The sequence below is a fragment of the Macaca mulatta genome, chromosome 9 (genome assembly GCF_049350105.2).
Source record: "Macaca mulatta isolate MMU2019108-1 chromosome 9, T2T-MMU8v2.0, whole genome shotgun sequence".
Taxonomy (NCBI): domain Eukaryota; kingdom Metazoa; phylum Chordata; class Mammalia; order Primates; family Cercopithecidae; genus Macaca; species Macaca mulatta.
In genome coordinates, this window is record NC_133414.1 from 80,082,736 (window position 1) to 80,095,457 (window position 12,722).

Below are 12,722 nucleotides of genomic sequence, written 5' to 3' on the forward strand. Positions count from 1 at the left end.
TAATCTTCCTGCCTGCAGCTCCTGTCTCTCCTCTGCCCAGACCTTTCCAGGAGGCCTGAGAGCTGCTTCCCTCCCTAGTAGATTGTAGCGCTCAACAGCGTGGGCTTCAGAGTCAGGCTCCTGGAGTTCAGCTGACAAATCTGCCACCTACCAGCTTAGTGATTGAACCCCAATGTCATTTGTGAAATGGGAATAATTATAGTACCTCCCTCAAATGATAGCTATAAAGATTAAATATAGAGTCTATAATATAATATAGGATAAGTGTATATACTATATAAAATATAAAAGGAGGAGACTGCATGAAGCCATCAGTGACTGTTAGCTGTTGTTACTGATGATGTTGCCTTGGTCTTGATTAGTGATCTTCTGTACTTTTAAAATTTTTATCACACCCACATATTACTTTAAGTGTTTTAGAAATTGATCCAGTCTTTGTTTTCAGTATTATCTTATGCCTTAAAATAGCCAAATTTGTTGACCCAGACAATCCTCCTGAGGAAATTATCAGAAATTGCATTAACATGTCTCAACAAAGGTATTCATAACATTATCTTTTATAATGGGAAAAAAATTAGATACAAAGAGAAGTGTTCAACCCTGCAGAACAGATATTATTCTATGTATCACACAATAGGCTACGATACCCGTAGAAAACTGTGCTGTAAAATAATGCTTACTGACATGGGAAATGTTCACAACATGTTGCTTAGTGGAAAAAACAAACTGGATTTTAAACAAGATGACAGACAAGGTAACATGCAAATCATTCCACCAGAAAATAACTAAAAATTATGGATAAAAGAGGATAAACATTCTTTTAGAGGTATGGAATGAAACCATTTGTACAAAAGATACAGGCATGTTTATGCTTAGGAAAAACACCTTGAAAAACATTCATTAACTAAGCGGTGCAATCGCAGGATTTCCTCTCACTTCTACATTTTGTTAGTTTTTTGCACTGAGCTTGTATTATTTTCAAGTTAGAGGGAAATGTCATCACTTAAAAGCTTTAATTAATGAATATAGTGGTACTTCAATTTTTGTTTTGTTTTTTGTTTTTTCAGATGGAGTCTCACTCTGTCGCCCATGCTGCAGTGCAGTGGTTCAAGCAAATCTTCTGCCTCAGCCTCCCGAGTAGCTGGGATTACAGGCACCCCCAACCACACCCGGCTAATTTTTGTGTTTTTAGTAGAGACGGGGTTTCGCCATGTTGACCAGGCTGGTCTCAAACTCCTGACCTCAGGTGATCCACCCGCCTTGACCTCCCAAAGTGCTGGGATTACAGGTGTGAGCCACTGTGCCCAGTTACAGTGGTACTTCAATTTTCTTTTTTAATGCCTTTGGTGGAATGGAAGGGATAGCTTTTTTGATGTGGAACACTTTGCACTGGTGAAAGCCTCACGGGGGAGTTGTGGATGTGAAGGGCCTGGGAGAGGTGCTCAGAGGCTGAGAAGTGAGTGAACAAGGAACAGAACGGGGATTTGAACTCCTGCCTCCCAACTGAAAAGCTAATGATCTTTCCTCATTTCTCTCCAGTTTCCCACTGTACCATGTGGAGTTTGAGAAAGGAATGTAAAAGAAATTGAAGGAGCCAATCACCTTGGAATTTGCTGAGTTACTCTATGTACCCTGATCTGTGGTGGGGACTCTGGGAATTCAAGTAGATCCAGGTCCCACACACCTGGCCTGCTTGGGAAATGCGCACTTCTTTATAGAAACATTTAGTTCAAACTGCAGTTTAATCAGTTCAATATTAAGGTGGTACATTTCAAAAATGTACAAGTAAAGATTTGTACCATTTTAGATACGAATCTTTCTGCGGTGAGATGAAGAGTGGCCCTCCAATCGAAATATCCACCGGGACACTGTAAATGTGACCGTGTTTAGAAAAAGGGTCTTTGCAGATATGATTAAGTTGAGGATCTCAAGATGAGATCGTCCTGGATTAGGTGAGGCTCTAAATCCACAAACTAGTCCATATAAGAAAAGAGAAGAATAAACAGACATGAAGGCCATGTGAAGACAGGCAGAGACGGGAGTTAGGTAGCCACCAGAAACTGGAAGGAACAAGGAAGGAGTCTGTCCTGTAGGCTTTGGAGGAAGTGCTGTCCTGCCACCTCCAGGATTTCTGACCTCTGGCCTCTAGAATTGCGAGAGAATACATTTCTGTTGTTTTAAGCCACCCTGTATGTAGTAACTTGTTCCGGTGGTCCACTGAATGAACACACTCTCTTAAAAGTATTGCATGATTTCTTACCTGCTTAAACAGAGCACATGCCATCCTCAAGTGTGTAGCAAATAATAAAAGCTCAGCAAGTGTTAGCTCCTTGTGTCTGCCTGCCTGGGTGATTAGGGAGCTATCACAAATGTTGTATTTGGCCCAATTCCGTGCACCCCTGGATCTCCTGAGATGTGCTCATCTCTTCGTCACATGCCCCAAACTGCTGTGGTGCCTGAGCTCCTGTTTCTGCTGTCCTTGTCTACTCTAGCTTGCCCGGCTCTGGCAGCAGGTCACCCACTTTCTAATGTGCTGACCCTCATCACGTATGGCCTGGGGAGCGAGTTAGCCAAGCTCAGTGGGACTGTGTGCAAAAGAAGAGTAAATGGAATCTAGGTGCAGACCGTGAACCTTCCTTGAGAATGACATGCGTAAGCCTCGTGTCTTGGACTCTGTGCCATCAGGACCATGCCAGATAATGGGAAGGAGAGAGGCCTTGTATAACGGGGTAGGGGCAGGGACTCTATTATATCAGCTGGTGGACTCTCCTAAGTACACATTTCAAAGTAGATGCAGCTTTGCTACCTCAGGCAGAGCTCCCAGCCTCAGTACTTGTGAGGGAAGAAGGTTTCTACAATGAGTGAGGTGGTCCAAGCCACAACAGAAGAAGGAGTCCCAGGAGGCTACCTGGAGGTGGAGGAGCTTTTAAGGAGGGAAGAATCTCAGGATGAAGAGGGAACAAGAGATGGTGAAATGAGCATGGAATCTGAGCCCAAAGATCTGGTCAAATCCCAGCTCACTTGCTGTTAACATTTGGTAGATATCTTTCCAGATATGAAAAAAACCAAACTATACTTTTGCCATACTATGCTTATTTCACTTCAGATATTCTGAACATCTTTCAATATCAATAAAATATAAACCTATGTTGCTATTTTAATTCTATGTTAATTGCTTTCCCTTTCTCATCTATGACAAAGTTAGTATCTGATTTGCCTCTGTTCCTGGGCTCAGGGGAGGTTAAAATGAGAACACTTTTGGTACTGCGGATGTGTGCTGGGGGAGGGGTCTACAGGTGGTTCATGGACATTTGCAGGAAGAACTCAGCTTCTTTTGTTAGCCGTCCTGCCTGAGGGACTAACGCTGCCAGGAACAGCCTGGACCAGGGAGGTGGCGAGAAGTGGCAGGAGAGAGCAGCCTTCCCACTTCCTGCAGCAGCTCATCTATCAGCCCTGACAAACTCGACCCCCCTCAAGCGCTCCTGCCCCAGGCCCCAGCTGCTGAGCAACGGCAGGTACAGGCATGGAGCAGGAACCCCTCCTGGGCCCTCACACCCTCCTCTTAGATCAATAGACACAGTGGGCTCTGTCGACCTGGCTGGGACATGGAAGATTAACGGAGCAGGTGCAGGCTGGGGTGGGACAGTCACCTGGCCTAACAAGGTCCCTCATGGAGAGTGAGTGCCCAACCCAGGGCAGGAACCAAGCCTGATGCCCCTGCTGCCCACCCCACCTCCCCAGACTCCCCTACCCTCACTGGGTCTCCCACAGAGGTGGGGGAGTGCTACCTAGAAATGCCTAGAGCCCAACTTGTGGCATCCAGCTTTAAAATAAATATTTTCCTTATTTCTTCAATTTCACTGCAGAAAGTATAGATTAGTAAAAGATTTAAAATCACTTGTTAATCCTACCACCCAGAGAGAACCATTGTTTATATTTGGTAGATATTATATATCTCTCTATGTATCTATCTACACACACACATACACATACGAAGAGACAGACAGAGAGAGAGAGAGAGAGAGAGAGAGAGAGGTCAGTCTATGCTTTTTGTCTTACAATCTTTTTGCCCCTTAATATCTTATGAACCTTTTTTGGTGCTAATGAAACACAGATCTACTTCCTCATTTTAATCACTACATATATTCTGTGTACTGAAGCAAAGTATTGTATTTAACCAAAAATCCCCTACTGGCTACTTAGGTTGTGTTCAATTTTTGCCCTTTATTGGTAAGACTGAGATGAGCATTTTTATACATAAATCTTTTTTTTCTTCTTGAGACCAAGTCTTGCTCTGTCACTCAGGCTGGAGTGCAGCGGTACGATCTCAGCTCACTGCAACCTCCACCTCCCGGGTTCAAGTGATCCTCCTGCCTCAGCCTCCAGAGTAGCTGGGATTACAGGTGTGTGCCACCACTCCCAGCTAATTTTTGTATTTTTTTAGTAGAGATGGGGTTTCACCATATTATCCAGGCTGGTCTCAAATTCCTGACCTCAGGCGATCCACTTACCTCAAACTCCCAAAGTGCTGGGGTTACAGGCAAGAGCTACTGTGCCTGGCCTTTTTATTATTTCTTTCGAAAAAATGTCCTCAAAGTAGAACTGTTAGGTCAGAGGCTATGTGCTATTTAAGGCTTTTGCTACATACTGCTAGAGGATTGTACTTGTGTTATGGAAGCCTGTGGACTGTGTATCCTGGACGGGGGTGAGGAAGAAGGGGTAGGAGGAGGGCACTCCGTGGCTGGAGGTTGGAATGGAGGCCAATGTAGCATGGCACCAGGTCTGTCTGACCCCAGAACCCTTGAGCCTTCCTTGGGCCAGGTGTCAGCAGAGCTGAGATTACTTCTCAGCATCACTTTGGGCTAGAAACCCTGTGGAGTACAACTGGGGCTGTGTAATGTGGGATTCCAGGCCATGGAGATGCAAAACAGGTTGTCCCGCAGGCTCACCCATGCGCTAACACCACCACTGGCCTCCTCTGCATGGGGCAGCCAGCTGGTAGCCTGACCTTGTGTCTCTGACAATGATTTAACCACTGGAGTGAAAGTTTAGGGGAGGGATCAGTAAAGTTGCCAGTGGGGGAGGGGCTTTAGCTCCAACCTCTTGGCTCAGCCACTAGTTGGGGGTGGGAAAAAGAGGACCCAGGGAGAGGCCAGGGCAACTTCTGATTCTGCTTGTGTTGCCCACACAACACCAGAGACCTGCTGCACCCATGAAGTTCTTTATCTCATCCCCCATCCTAGGTCCAGCTTCCCTTAGAATAAACTCAGGCAGCTTTGAAATATTGTCTCTCTTTTCTCTTCGCCTATCCGGAGAGAACTTGACTGGTCACAGAATATAGCAGAAGTCACACTGGCCTAAGTTCCCAGAGACCTGGGCTCATGTTGCAGCTTCCCCACTGTCTGTGCAGAGACCCCAGTGCAAGTCATTCAGGACAAGCAAGCAACGTGCATGAGTGGCAGTGGCCCAGGGAGGGTTGTGGTCACCTCGACAGGCCCCATGCCCCTAAAGGGCTCAAAAACCACTTGAATCCAGCTTATTATTTCTATGTAGCAATTAAGACTTAGAATTCAAGAGAAACTGGAAATTCAGATTTGTGTGTTATATCTTCCCAATGTCAGCAAATAACTGGAAAAAAAAAAAAAAAGAACACAGCTTGTGCCAAACGAAGTAAGCCTGTACATAGCCCTAGGCTGGAGTCTGATCTAGGTAAGGAAACCATAAACACCAGAAGGAACCACTACAAGATATTATTTAGCATAATTTCTTTGTTCTAGATGGGGAAACTGAGGCTAGAATGTGGAGGTGGGGGTGGGAAGGAGCATAACTCAGGCTCACATAGAAAATTAGTGGCCCTTCTAGGCAAGGAATCCAGATCTTCTTCCCCCAGGCTGTGCCATTGCCATAACTTGCCTGGCTGAGGGGGGCAGAGATATTGTAGATTCTGAGCAGGGGAGTGAGAGGAGGAAAACTGAGGCTGACCCTCCCCACTGGGCTCATCTGAGGCTCCCTTGGTCCTTTCCGAGCCCAGAGGTCCAGCATACTTCACAGGGCACCTGTGCATTAATATTTCTCTTTACCTTATCTTAGCATCAATCCCTCCCCATTCCAGGACCCCATACTCAAGCTCCCATGGTCAATCACATATGGCAGGTAGGAGAGGAGTCCAGTATCCTCTTCCTATCCAGGAGCTGGCAGTCAAGCCAGCCATTGTGGTGGGGGAAGTATCTCCATAAATACTGATTTCTAAACCAATTAAGAAATCAGACAAAGAAGCAAGGCAGATAGAGAGCAAATATCACATTTACTACCAATGAGGCTGACTTTGAAGAACATGGCTCATGGTTGCAGGCAAGCAGACTGCTAAACATGGAAACCTAGAATTAGTCAGACATGCCCACGGGTCATAGGCAACACTGGACCATCACTAGCCTCTCCTGCTCACAAGGGCAGAGAAGAAATGTGTTTACATTGCCGGTAGCTTGTACCCAAGGATGGGGCTGAGCTACCCAGTTGCCTGGACCGCTCCTGCCAAACTCACCAAGCAGATAAGCCACTCAATATTTGCTGGAGCAGAATGAAAGAGAGAGCAGGGAGAGGCCCGGTGTGTTATACCAATGGGGTCCCCTACACACAGAAGGAAACATCAAGATTTCATTTTATCTCTACTATTGGCTTAGTAGCTATGCCTCTTCATTACTCTCTTAGTGTTGCTCTAGGGCTTACAATATACTTGCTTAACTTATCACAGTATACCATCAAATAAGATTATAATAATATATTATATATTTCATGTATACTTTAAGAACCTTACAACATGATGCTTCCATTTTTCCCTCTTATCTTTTGTGCTGTTGTTATATACTTTCTACATGTATTATAAACTGCCAAATATATCATTATTACTTTTACTTTACACAATCAACATATTTTACATTTACCCACATCTCTGTCATTTCCTGCTTTCTTCACTCCTTTGTGTAGATCCAAGTTTCTACCTGATATCATTTTCCTTCTCCTAAAGAATTTCCTTTAATGTTTCTTATAGAGCAAGTCTGCTGGCAACAAATTCTACTACTTCTAGCTGGCATTTTAAAAAAATCTTTATTTCATCTTCATTTTTGAAAGGTATTTTCACTGTGAATATAATTCTAGGTTAATAGGTTTTTGGGGTTTTCTTCTTTCAGCATTTAAAGATGTTTCATTGTCTTCCAGCTTGCATAGTTTCTGATGAGAAGTCTGCTGTCATTGTTATCTTTGTTCCTGGGTACATAATGTCTTTTCTTAATTTTCCTCTGACTGCTTTTAAGATTTTATCTTTATCACTGGCTTTCAGCAATTTGAATGTAATGCTCCCTGGTGTGATTTTATTTTTATTTATCATGCTTGGGATTCCTTGAGCTTCTTTGATCTGGATTTATAGCTGTCATCAAATTTGGAAAATATTTGCCCATTATTTTTTCAAAATGTTTTTTCTACCCCCCCATCCCCTTTCGTGACTCCAGTGTTATGTCTGTTGGACTGCTTGACATTGTCCCATAGGTCAACGATACTGGTTTTTATCTCACTCTTTTTTTCTCTCTGCACTTCGTTTGAGATAGTTTCTAAAGTGGTGTCTTCAAGTTCACTTATCTTTTCTTTTGCAGTATTTAATTAGTTTTTCATCCTATCTGGTAACATTTTCATTTCAAACACTATATTTTTCCTCCCTTAGGAGTTCTGTTTGAGTCTTCTTATCTTCAATTTATTTCCTCATTATATTCATACTTTTCTCTAAATTGTTGGGCATATTTGTAAGAATGATTTTAGTATCTGTTATTTCCAGATGTATTTTCATTGATTGCTTTTTCTCCTAGTGTTCTGTAAGTGAGCAGATCTGTGCAAACCTCCCCCCAAAGGCCAAGGAAGCTGAGAACCCAAAGAAAGAGGCTGACAAAGAGTTTATAAGAAAGAAAAATTTAATAGGGACTTATGAACAGAAGCCATGTTTCAGATGGTGGTAAGACAAGATGGTGGGTCCTCACACTGTTACCCTACCCCAGACCCAGGGTTTATATACCACAGGGAAGGAGTGTATAAGACGGTTGAAGTCAACTCCTCAGGGAAAGGCAAGAAGGCTGTGTTAGTCTGCCTGAGAGAAGAATTTATGATCAAGGTTGTTTTGACCTATGGGCAACATGTATGATAACAGTAGATAAAGTAGAAATATTAGAGGCATTCCCAGAACAGGGTTAATCAGAAGTCAACATGGCAGATTAGCATCCAAGATGGAGTTGCTTTAGCCTCCACATCTAATTATGGGTAACATATTTCTAATTCTGTGTATTTCTAGTCATTCTTGATTAGATGCTGGGTAATGCAAATTTACATCATTGAGTGCTTGATTTTATTGCATTCCATTAAAGAGGGGTTGCATTTTGTCCTGGAGGCCATTAAAAGACAAGTATAATATTTTTAAAACTTGTTTTCAAGCTCTTAAAAAAATGGAACTTCAGTAACCTTTGCTCTAGAGCTAGTTTAGCCCCACCAGTGAAATATGACCCTTCTAGAATCTTTCATCAAATATATAAATGCCTCATACATTAAGCAATGTCTCTCCATCCTGGTTAGTAAAACCTCAAATGATTCCCCAACCTATGTGAACTCCAAGAATCTTTTTATCTTACTGCTCCCAAGTAATTGTCCTTTCCCTGGATTTTTTTTTTTTTTTTTTTTTTTTAGTTAGCTTCACGGGAACTCAAGAGAGCTCTATGCATGTTTCTGAAACTTTCTCTGTAAAAATATTTCCACTACATGCAAACCCTAGCTGCCTCAACCTCCTGAATTCTCTTCTTTGTCTCCTCAACAGACTGAAGTCTAGAAAGAAACATCAGGAGTAAGGAAATGTTCTACCTGTGCAGCTCCTGCACAATAATGAGGACTGGACCATCTTAGGATCATACCTGTCTTCTGAAGGATATGTGGTTTGATCATCTAGCTACAACACTGTAATGCAATGGAAAGAATCAAGGATCAGGAGTCTAGCTTTGCCTCCACACTGTCTGTAGTGGCATTTTTTGTGTTTGTCTGCCCCCGATCCTTTCCCCTCTTCTGATTACAGCACTCACCTTCCTTTGGAGAACTGTTCCTCCCCAATTCCATATGGTTCTTCTTCAGCTGCCAGTCACAGTGCCCTCCAGACCACAGGGATGAGTATGTGATTCAAGCCTATCCATTCAGAGCTCTTCATCCCCTTGCCTCAGTTACTGATTCAGGAATGAATACACTATCCAAATTGGGCCAATGACAACCCTTTCTTAAGATTTTTAGATGAATGCTAGGAAATAACATATTTTTCCAGGGGCATCACTAGGCTGGATTGATATAAGCTCATAGCTTTCTGCCACCAGATCTACCATCTACTCTTCACCCATCACTTCAGTAGAAGACATCAAGGTAGAAGGCCTGAGGAGCGAGACAGAGAGAGTGACAGGTGATGTGTTCTTGGAGTCTCTAAGGTCAACTCTACCTCTGCACTTCCTGCTTATGTGAACCAATAAATTCCCTTTCCTACTTGTTTGAGTTGGTTTTCTGTCACTTTCAACCAAAAAACTCTGACTGTTTACTTCCTGTTTCTGGGTCTTAGTCCAGATGTCTTCAAAGTGCACTGTATATACTCCAAGGAGTGCATACACAAAATGATGCACTGGTGTGTGGGAAAAATATAAGACCTCCTATTTATGACAGTAGACATTTTCTGATGGAAAAGGGTACATCAAAATGGCAGAATAGCAACAACATGAAGACTAGACTTCATCCTCCAGAGAGGAGGGCCAGGGTCTGATTCACGTTTATCTCTCCCAGCGGTGAGCACCGGGCCTGCCTCATAGATGATATCAAGTAAAAAATTATGGGACATGTGAATGAGTAAATATGAAAAGACAAGGAATGTTTAGATCAGTGCCTATAGTGGGGTATAGGGTGCATAGCACATGGAAGATGAAGAGCAAGTGATAGGAGTTTTGTTAAGGGAAGGCACAGAACTTTTTTTTTTTTTTTTGAGATGGAGTCTCTGTCTGTTCCAGGCTGGAGTGCAGTGGTGCCATCTCAGCTTACTGCAACTTCCATCTCCTGGAGTCAAGAGATTCTCCTGCCTCAGTCTCCTGAGTAGCTGGGATTACAGGCATGTAATTCCACACCCGGTTAATTTTTGTATTTTTAATTTTATATTTAAATTTTTAATTTCTGTATTTTAATGGGGTTTCACCATGTTGGTTAGGCTGGTCTTGAACTCCTGACCTCATGTGATCCGCCTGCGTCAGCCTCCCAAAGTGCTGGGATTACAGGTGTGAGCCACCATGCCCGGCCTCACAGAACTCTTTAAGCAGGGAGATTTTTGTGCTGAGACTGGGTTTGAAGGGCTCTTTGTCTGCAGCAGAAAGACTGAGCAGTGGCATTTGTTAGGGGTCTATGTCAAATAGTCAAAGTATGAGATGATGGAGACTTAGTGGATGAGGAAGGAGGCTGATGCAGGAGAGATTTCAGAGGCAGAATTACCTTGGTGACTGGATGTTCAGTTGGCAAAACAATGGGGCAGGGGAAGTGTTTGGTTGGAAAGGGAGATGAGGGTGTCAGGGCAGAGTTGAATCAATGAGAACCCAAGAGTTTCCACCTTGGATGCCTAGGACAGAAATTCCTGTGGGAGAAGATTTGGAGGAAGCATGAGTTCAGTTGATGGCCTCTTGTGTTTTGGAGTTGAGATATCCAGGTGAATGTGTCTCATAGGCCATGGGATTTGTCAAGGATGGAGACAAAAGTTTGGGAGTCATCAGGGAGGAGATAATGTTAAAACAATGAGTCTGGTTACAGATGAGAAGGCCAAGGAATAAACCCGAGGCACATTCAAGGGGTAGGGCCAACTCTGCCAAACTGCACTACTCCAGAGAGTATCTGGAATCTAGAGACTATGCGGGCTCTCTCTTTGTGCCCTGGCAGCAGAGGCCCTGGGTGGGCCCCTAGGAAGATGCACATAGAATGATCAGAGAGGTTAGAAGAGTCCAGGAAGAGAGTGGAGTTCTGGAAGCCAAAAGATTGAGTCTCAACAAAGCCAAATGCCACAAGCAGCTGAAGAATATGGACTAGGAATGGGTAGATAGCAAGTAAATACAAGGTAAACTCGGCCACCCGCTGCTGGGATTTTTGTTTGTTTATTTGTTTATTTGTTTTGTTTTGTTTGAGATGGAGTCTCACTCTGTCACCCAGGCTGGAGTGTAGTGGCACCATCTCAGCTCACGGCAACCGCGACCTCCCAGGTTCAAGCAATTCTCCTGCCTCAGCCTCCTGAGTAGCTGGGATTACAGGTGCCCACCACTACGCCCAGCTAATTTTTTGTATTTCTAGTAGAAACGGGGTTTCACCATGTTGGCCAGGCTGGTCTCGAACTCCTGACCTCATGATTCACCTGCCTCAGCCTCCCAAAGTGCTGGGATTACAGGCGTGAGCCACCGCACCCAGCCTAGCTGGGATTTTTAAGCAAGTTACCCAGCCTCAGCTACCTCCTAGAGTAGTGGAGGGTAAAGCAGTTAATCCCTTAGGTGTTTAGGAAATCCTGGTGCCTGCTTTTGTTGGCTATGATTATTCTCTCTTCACCTTCTTTAAGCTTCCTTGACTGCGTCTGACTGTGCAGATCATCCTCACCTTAGCCCTTCCCCTCGGCCTCCCTCCCAGGCAACTGACTTGACTGGCAAGCCCACTGAGGACTTAGGGGTGCCCCTGAGTATCTGGATCAGACCCGCATTTCCCTAATCTCCTCTCCTCCAGCATTCTGAGAACAGAAATGGCCTGGGGAGATCAGAGGGGAGCAGGAAGTCCCCAGAGCCCAGGGTGGTCCTCGTCCACTTTTGGACACAGATCTGAGTGGGTGGGGCTTAACCTGAGCCACACTTTCTAGCAAGCACTGCCCCTCCCTCAGCCTTCCCACTGGGCCTGAATCTCCCAGGGGTGCAGGGGGAATGAAGACTAGCACTGTGCCATCCTTGGGGCCTAAACTCCTTTGGGACCAAAGCTCACCAAAAAGCCTCAGAACAGGAGAAGCAGGCAGCACCCCCTATTTGGAGAGGGCATTGAGGAAGAGTAAATCCTGACAACCCCCTATCCCCCGACCCCACCCCAGGTCCTTGTGCCTCAGGAGACTCCCATTTGCTCTCTTCGGGGCTGGGGAGTTCAGTCGGCTGGGGGAGAGGGAGGGGTGACGGCGTGGGAGCCACAAAGGGGCGCGCTGTGTGGCCTCCAGGCCGCTGGCTTTTGAAGGCCGATTTGCTCTGGCTGAGCCAGAGGAAGCGAATGCTAATTTCCTCCTGGATGGGGTCCATAGCCCTTCCTCCCATGTCGAAGGGGGGGAGAGCGGGAGACTGGACACGCTTGTGGCCCTGGAACTGCCATTGTCCTCCACCTCCCCCAGGCCCCTCACACTTTCTGGGACTCCAGTGACCACCCCACAACTCACAGAAAGTAGGTCTATCCAGTACACAATAGATCCTCACTTTGCCTCTCTTTTCCGGAAGAGGAAAAGAGAGGACTAAGCTAGCTGTTGAGCAACCAAAGTTAAGGGCAGCCAGGCCATGAAGCCACCACACCCACTGCCATGGGGGCAGGAGTGGAAGGCCTGGAGGCACAGCCTTGCCTGGAGCAGCTTTTGAACGGCTGCAGGAGAGAAGTGTTCCCTTTTCAATCCTCTTCCTCCT